This window comes from Mastomys coucha, unplaced genomic scaffold (genome assembly GCF_008632895.1).
Source record: "Mastomys coucha isolate ucsf_1 unplaced genomic scaffold, UCSF_Mcou_1 pScaffold7, whole genome shotgun sequence".
NCBI lineage: Eukaryota > Metazoa > Chordata > Mammalia > Rodentia > Muridae > Mastomys > Mastomys coucha.
The window spans coordinates 63,160,294-63,169,193 of record NW_022196913.1 but is presented as its reverse complement, the minus strand read 5'-3'; the positions used below and the strand labels follow the sequence as shown (position 1 = coordinate 63,169,193).

The 8,900-nt window shown below is 46.0% G+C and overlaps 1 pseudogene; it reads right to left on the bottom strand.

Moving 5' to 3' along the window:
• Positions 1 to 1,151: 1,151 nt before the first annotated feature.
• Positions 1,152 to 1,659, bottom strand: LOC116082471 (annotated as a pseudogene).
• Between the last annotated feature and the right edge of the window lie 7,241 nt (positions 1,660 to 8,900).

The following is an 8,900-nucleotide window of genomic DNA, read 5'->3' as shown; positions in this document are numbered from 1 at the left end:
TTAAGGAGGTAGACATGTGCATCCTGACTTAAGCATTGCACAATGCCTGCATACATCAAGGTGCCACCTTAGCCCATAATATGTACACTTTGTTAGGTAAGAGTTAGAAGATAAATTTCATTTAACGTTTAAAAGAAGGGACTAGAGAGATGGCTCATTTGGGAAAGTGCCTGCTGAGCGCAGGGACCAGAGTTCAGATCCCCAGCACCACATAAAGGTCAGAAGCAGCAGAGATAGGCAGATCCTTTGGGCTTGGGGCCAGCTTGTCTAGCCAAGCGGTGAACTCTAGATTCAGAAAGGGACTCTGTCTAAAAAAAAAAAAAAAAAAGTAAATAAATACAGTGAAAAATCACTGAGGAAGACACACACACACAAAAACTCAAAAGAAAGAAACTGACTCTGGGAAGCATTGCTCTTGGCTGGCAATAGTTGCCCTTTGCCGAGGAGTATCCCGAGGAGTTTCCCCGTAAGAACAGAAACCGAGGTGTGCCAAAGGTCACAGATGGGGTCAAACAACACGCTCTTTTGTTATCTGGAGGATCAAAGTATGGGGTCCCTGCTAATCCCAGCGTGTTGAAGGGACACAGGAGGAGAGCAAGATAGATCGGCTGAGTGGGAAGCCGAACTGCAGAACTAATAGTTTCTGAGGGCTGAGGTGCAGAGACCGCTGTGTAGTACAGCCAATTTAAACTTCTCCCCAGCTAGCTTACAAATAAATTGTAAGGGTCCAGGACACCCCGGACTCAAATAGTATGTAAATGCAAAGTGTTTTATTCTGCAGAAGTTCAACATGCTGGGGTCTCCCATTACCAGAACAGAGAAACACCCAAGTGAACTTCAGATTTTAAACACTTTAGGGAAGTCTGGGATAGGTGACCTCTATGTTAATCGGCTGGGTCCATCTCCACAGACATTCCATTACTGGACTGAAGGGGGCTGGGAACTTGCTGGGGAGGTCTGGAAACTGTTGCTGACCCGTTGTCCTTGCCTCAGGCCAGGTGGCAGGGCAGCTTCTGAGGTCTGGAACTTCCCAGTTCTTGGAAACAGATTTAGGCCTAGTCTTATTTATTTATTTATTTATTTATTTATTTATTTATTTATTTTTAAGGAAGACACTTTGCAGTCTGGGTCCTTTATTTCTCTTTTGTACACTAGGCCATGAGTTCGTATGGAATGGGCTCCAACAGCTCAGGCTCCTTTCTGTAGTCCTCACAAAGTGCGCTTCTCTGGGCGGCACAGGCTGGCGCTTCAGCTGAACCCAGGGGCAGGCTGGCGCTTCAGCCGAACCCAGGCGCCCTTCTCTTTGGCTTCCTTTTCTTCTGATCATTCTCCTTCACCCGCTTCAGGAAGCTGTCTCTGCTCTTCGAGTGCTTGATGTGCTCAATCCGCACGTTGATCCTCTTGCCCAGAATCTTGCCCTTAACTTGACTGTTTTTACAATGATGCCCACGGCATGCTGGGTAACAAAGTAGACTCTTCCGGTTTGCCGTGGTAACACTTATGGGGCATTCCTTTTTGAACAGTGCCCATTCCCTTGATGTCTCCAATATCACCCTTGTAGATTTGCATGTATGTGGCCAAAGGAACAACTCCACGCTTCCTAAAAGGTATAAAGAACATGTCCCGGGAGCCTCTCCTCTTTCCCTTTGTGTTCGTCATTTTGGCGAGTTACTGGAAGATGGCTGCCAATTTGAAGTCTGTCATGGAGTCAGCCTAGTCGTCTCAGAATGAGACATAGACCATGGTTATTTTATTTGGCTTTGACAATAACTGAGACGTAGCTTCTAATCTACTCTTCTAACTGCTGGTCTGGCTACGTCCCCAACAGTGTACCCCGATACTTGCTGTTCCTCCTGGCCATGTGCTCTTCGTCCATCTCCCCTCATGGTGGTCTCCTCCTCCTCCTCCTCCTCCTCCTCCTCCTCCTCCTCCTCCTCCTCCTGTTCCTGTTCCTCCTCCTCCCCTCCTCCTCCCCCCTCCTCCTCCTTCTCCTTTTCCTCTTCCTCCCCTCCTCCCCTCCTTCTCCTCCTCCTCTTCCACCTCCTCTTCCTCCTCTTCCACCTCCTCTTCCTCCTCCCCTCCTCCTCCTCCTCTTCCTCCTCCTTCTCCTCTTCCTCCTCCTCCTCTTCTTCCTCCTCCTCCTCTTCCTCCTCATTTCTCCTCTTTCTCCTCCACCCCCAACCAGGTAACTCAAAGCCCACCTACCTCTAACACCTCCAGTAATTAGCTGTGGCCAATTTTATTTAACCAATAGTTTTAAATTAAGGAACAAAGTTTGCACAACAAAGCTGGTAAACGGGAGAGTTCACTCGTAGGTCTAGACCTTCTGGTACAGAATTTAGGATTGCAATACACAGCAACAGACCAAACCTCAACAGGGGACTAAAAAGGGTTCAGGGAGGATTGTTAGAGGCATCCTTTAACAGAGACACAAGGCAAGAAATGTGTCTGTGGGCCGGAGAGATGGCTTGGTGGACACCAAGGTATCCTGCCTTTTATACTCAACCTCCTACCTGGGAGGCCTTGGCAGGAGGATTCCATGAGCTTAAGGCCAGTCTGGGCTACATAGCAAGGAGCAGACCAGCCAGATCTACATCTGGACGCTTTCACAAAGAAGAAACAAACAACCATGTTTACACTTGTCTGGAACTGAAAGTTCGTACTTTGGCTTGTTCTCTCAGATGGGGAACCCGATCATAGTGACACCAACTTAGTGCTTTGAGCCCTGAGATCCACTTTTTAAATGCCCAGGTGTTTTCAGTTTCTTTTCTTACAAAGAAGTCGCTGCTCCACAGTTTACCTTCATCAGAGAAATCAGAGGCAACTGGAAGAAAAGTTTAAGAATGCTAGCAGCAAGCCACTGGGCTTGGTGGTCTGGTTTTTAATCCCAGGGGAGGGGCAGAGTTTGAGGCCAGTCTGATCTACATAGTGAATTCTAGGCAAGCCTGGGCTACATGGTAAGTCACTGTCTCCAAAAATCAAATGGAGGGAAAAAGAAGAAGAACACAGGCAACAGATTTCAAAATTTAAGGTCAAGAGATGCTGTATGACTTTGTTCTTTTTGTTTTTTGGTTTTTTTTTGGGGGGTGGGGGGTTGTTGTTGTTGTTGTTGTTGTTTGGCTGGCTGGTTGGTTGGGTTTCGTTTAGTTTACTTTTTCAGACAGGGTTTCTCTGTATAGCCTTGGCTGTCCTGGAACTTGCTCTGTAGACCAGGCTGGCTTCAAACTCATAGAGTTCTGCCTGTCTTTGCCTCCTGAGCTCTGGGATTAAAGGGGTGTGTGTGTGTGTGTGTGTGTGTGTGTGTGTGTGTGTGTGTGTGTGTGCTGAGGCTCAGTAGACTGATCAGGCTGAGTCTTGGCTTATGGCAATCTTGTGCCCTGGCTCCTGAGTATGCAGTTGCAAGTTCGCACCCCCAAGTCCACACCCTCAACTTTCTCTTTGGACTACAGGAAGGTAGAGGTCTGTATTGATTGACTGCATGCTGAATTTCCTACTTTGGGAAGAGCCCTCATTGCCCTTTGGCTTCATCGCAACTGTTTCTAGATGCCCTAGAAGTACTTTTTTGTGTACACTAGGGAAATATAAAACAAGTACAAACTAAGAGTAATGAATAAAGTAAGTTATAGTGTGAATGCCAAATGTTGTGCAGTTATTCATCTGCTATGTGAGAACAGAGAAATGGCTGCATGCAAGAGCCATGCAAGCATTTGAAGACTAAAGAGTACATTGTCCCTTCAAATGAGACCAACTTTTATCCTCTGAAGAAAAAGCCATGCCACCTGAAACACCCTCCATTTCATTAAGATGGGTTGTTCCCATTGGACAGCTATTAGAGAAGATAGCTCTGATTCTACTCAATGTAACTTTTCCAGAGTAAGACATATACAACTGGAGCCTCGGAGGGAGAGTAAATGTTACAAAGGAAAATGAGAAGACAGGGAGAGCCCAAATTACAAAAAGAAAAAAGAAAAGAAAGAAAGAAAAGGGGCAATGGGATAGAGGACAGGAGAGGAAGGCAAGACAGCACGCAGGCCAATGGTGCCTGGAAGTCCACAGAAGCCCGCTGTGGACCTACAGGAGCACCAAGCTATTCATTCTGCTTCCTGGTACCTGGGTCCTGGATGTGGAGCCATAGCTTCGATCCTACAGACCCTCAAGAAAAAAGTCCCATGGACCATCCAGATCCCAGAGGCCCCTGACCCAGTTGTGGGAGACAGCTCTCTGGTAATCAATCAATGAAAACCCAATACATAGTTACTCCTAAGATACTGTTACTCCTGTCCTCTCAGACTTTGATTGACCTCAAGTCTTCACTTTGTATGTGTCCAGATGCCCAGGGCTTTAGGCAGTTGCCCCCGGCTTGGGGCAGGAGTGGTTAGATGGGTGGAGAACAGCAGAGCTGGGAAGAATTTGGAGACTTCTTAAGTCTTAGTACCGGGGATGAACCCCAACTCTGCACCTTCCAGAGCACACCATCTTAGCACGTCTAGGAAAGGTTATACTTCAGAGATGATGTGGAACAAACCCGCCTGTCCTTTCTCAGCAGAGTCACGTGCAGGTACAGTGGGCATCTGTTATTAAATGTTCAGTCACGTAAGTTAACTCAAGCAGCAGCATTTAATTTAGAAGGGAATTGGGTTGGACCTGAATAATTGAAGACAAGTGGAGAAACATTTTAGTAGGCCTCGGTAATTTACCTCTTTGTTCCCCGGCCACTCGTGTTCACTCTCATTGACTGCGTTGTGACCACTGGATGGTAAGCACTTCTTAATGACGTTCACGGAGCCTTTTCCGTGGCTGAAAGCTGTTGAGCTGGTTAAAATGGCTTTCCTCCATCTTCCTCAACCTGAGCTTCTGCTGTCCATCCTCTGTGTCACTCTCAGAACTGGTGATAGAATAAAGTGCTCTGACCATGACAATGGCCCCCACTCATACAGTTGCACTAATAGCACACTTTCACCTCCACCTCCACTACATGTGTGGTGCAAACGTCTGCTATCATTATTTCCCTATTAAGGCCCCTCCCTCCGTCTTCAGCAGATGACTCTCCTATCCTCTCTGCCCACTAGCAGAGATCAGTGTAAAAGAATCACTCAGGCGAGCCCCAGGAGACTGCCTTCCTCTTTTCCCTAAACTCCATTGAGAGAGGTTAATAGCCTGACCACACCCCAACCACATGGCATCAGGTTTCAAGTCTGGCTGGGCTTGGAGGAGGAACTGCTTGCTGGACCAAGACTGCCTGTCCTCATCCGCGTGGTGGAGAATGAGGGTACATCTGCAAGCTGGTAGCGGGAAGATCTATCTCAGGCTGAAAATGAAAATGAAAGATTGACAGACTGGCTTCATAAAATAAAATAACCAAAGACACCATTTTAAATGTTCCAAATATAAGAAACCAGGAAATCACATACAGTGGGGGAATATTAATATTCAAGTAAGTACTGGTACAAAATAGGAGCGATCTAAATGACCCACAAATGTATGAAAAGTGTGTAACAGGCCCGGCAGGAGTTCATTCCTTGTTCAAAAAACAGCACGTGAGCAAGCTGGCCGCACAGTCCTTCAGGGAAGGGAGAGCAAGGGAGGAGGCACTGCCATTAGCAACAAGCGGTTTCCATGGTTACCCAGGGAGTCAAATCATCCTAGCTGAGCAGGAAGGTATGAAAGCAAGGTAGATGGGGAAGTTTTATGGACCATACTAGAAGTAGTATTCTATCATAGAATATACACATATATGTATATATTTTAACACCAGAAGCAGTATTGTAACTTTAATTTTTTTTAAATCTTATTTTTAATGATGGTTCTTAAATGCTTTAATGTTCCTTGTAACCCACCACCCACCAGAGGTAGTGAAAACTATGTTGCTAACCCAACTCTACCAAACTGGACTGCTGGTGTATCCGTGAGGTGTTTGTGAGTGGATCGAGCTGCTGCTGCCTGCTAACCTGTGAACTGAACCTCTGATTTCCAGACAACACAGACAGGACTTGTTCCAAAGAACCTTTCTGAACAGGTCCACTCCCCTCATATCCTTTCTTTTCCACTACCTCTGGTGGGTGGTGGGGCTAAAAGGGAGGTTAAAGTGTTTAAGAATCATCATTAAAAATAGGATTTGAAAAAAATTAAAGTTACGGGAGTCTGCAGAAACTCCCTAATGTAACAGAGCCCATGTCATCGTCTAGCAGAACCCAGACAGTAGAGCCGGTTGCTCCCGATCCCCTCTGGAAACTCTCTGGAAACAGACGCAGAAACCAAAGTGGAACTGAGCTGGAGGCTCCTTCCCTGCTGGCTCTCACTCACAGCTAGAAGGTGCTTTGTTGGCTGCTAGGGAAGGAAAGTCATTAGAAACCATACCCAGCATCCTGCAATAGTGGCCGCTGGTGAGATGCGCCGGTCTCGGGAGAACCAACCACTTCCAGCGTGGACTTAAGGCTTACGGCATGGAAAGGAGTACATACTTGGGGCTGTGGAACTGATCAAACGCCGATAGCTAGGGAAGTCAGTCACAGGCCCTTGAGGATCCACTACTGATGTTATACGGTAGACGCGTAGTTAATCTGCTTATACCCATAGACTAGTGTAGCTCTTGGCCTCGATCAGACAAGCCTCTTACAGGCCAAAGTACGGAGAATAAATGACTGCCCGGTCGGTGCTCAGCCCCAAACAGGACATCTGTGTTGCTCTCTCTGAGACCCAGGGAGCATTGCAGAAGAGGGTTGGGAAGGCTGTGGATATGGAGGAGTACCATGGGCTCTGTCACCTAGGGGTGAACACAGCAGCTTGTGTGCCTGCCACACAAGGCTAGGCCCTGGGAGGGTGGGTAGGAAAGAAGGGGATTGCTGGGAGAGGGAGGGGATGGGATGTGGCAGAAAGCAAAGGTGATTACAGGGCCCTGTAAACAAATATTCTGTCAAAAAAGTGTTTTTAAAACTCGCTTATGGGTTAGAGAGATGGCTCAGCAGCTAAGAGCATTCGTTGCTCTTGTGGAAGACCTGAGTTCAATTCCCAGCACCAACATGATGGTCTCACAACTGTCTGTAATTCCAATCCCAGAGGATCCCATGACCTCCTCTAACTTCAAACGGCACCAGGCACACCCATGATACACACACACACATCCATACACACACACACACACACACACACACACACAGGAACAAAGCACTCATATACATGAAAATAAATAAATCTAAAAAAGTATTTTCAAATCCAGTGAAAGGCTGCACTTCCACAGGTTCTTTCAGAGAATTCTCCTGTTCCATTTTTTTAAAAGTAAAAAAAAAAGAAAAGAAAGCCGGACTTGGCGGTATATATCTATAGTGCCAGCCCTCTGGAGGCCTTCCTGGTCTGCGTGGTGAGTTCTAAGATGGTGGGTGTTACATAGAGAGACCCTATCTCAGAGAGAGAAAGGGAGCAAGGACTCCACCCTCCCGTGTCTCTCGAGAGGGTCATTTTGGTCCCCAGGAGAAATCAAAGATGGAAGATAGAAGATGCTTGTAGGCAGGGAGATTTGTCTGTGTGGCCTTGTGCGTTTCTGGAGAATGTTACACTGAGGTCAGTCTTTGTTAAGCTACTGGTCAGTCCTTTGCAGAGCACACATTTAGAAAAATGGTTTGTTCCCATCTGCCCTGCTCTGCGGAGGCTGTTCCCACACTGTGAGAAATAAAGAAAGCAGCTGTACTGTGCCTCTTCGCCATCCACGCTCATAGGCACCAGGATGGATAAAAAGAAGAAAGAAATCAATTTTTATTTTTACAAGGGAGAAAGCAATTTAGAAGAAAATATTTTAAATGCTTAAATAAATGCAAATCCACAAGTCCATTGATTGTTCCAAGAATTTTCTTGTGATATTAGCATTTGCTTATATGAACTTTTTGTTTTTAAAGAGATTCACAAATAAAAGATGTTCTGCACTTCATTGCAGTTACCAAAAAAGTGATCATTATCATCTCTGGTCATATTTGACAAGTAATGAATTCATTTCTATTATGAAAAACATGGTAGCTCTTTGCCCCATCTAAGAAAACTCAGGACTTTGGATACAATGAATGTCCCATGATTTTATGCAGACTTCCACCGCACTAAACCTGGAACATTAGCCCCGACTGGCACCCCGCATCCCTACCCCAGAACAACTGAAGACCAATAGAGAGTGAACAAAGACTTCAGAACAAGCCTTGGACTTCGAGTGCCAAGAACAGGAGGAGAAGGTCCTCAGACTCGGAAAGAATGGGAGAAAGGTCCCCGCTATTCCAACTTCATCTCAGTCACTCCTCCTGGCATATCCAAGCCACGCTGTGGCAGGTTGTGACAGCTAGAGACCCACATTTCAGGTTAAAAAAAAAAAAAAAAAAAGAATGAAAATGTGCCCAGGTAATGAGAGAGGACCAGCGAGGTCCGGGACAGAATGGAACTCAGGAAAACCAACACACCGCTCTTCTGTGGTCCCCGGCTCACCCACCCCAAAGCACACATCGAACAGTCCATAGACTTGAGTGTCCCAGCCTCTAAGCTGCTTCTTTACTGCATACTTTTTAAGTGATTAAAATATCAATACTAAGTAGGATGTAAGACATTATGCAAGTATCTTATAATTCTTAACAAAACTACTGGGAAGCAATAGAATGCCAAACTCCTTTATCCCCAAATCTCAAACCCAAAGTGCTCCGAAATCCAGAACTTTCTGAGCTCCCAATGTTATGTAGAAATGGAAGACTCAACATCTCACATCGAGTGACAGGTACAGTAAAAACACAAGCATACTAAAAGTTCTTTGTAAAATTTTATTCAGTTACAAGTACAGGGTATATTTGAAACATAAAAGATTTTTCCTGGGCTGGTGAGATGGCTCAGTGGGGAAGAGCACCGACTGCTCTTCGGAAGGTCATGAGTTCAAA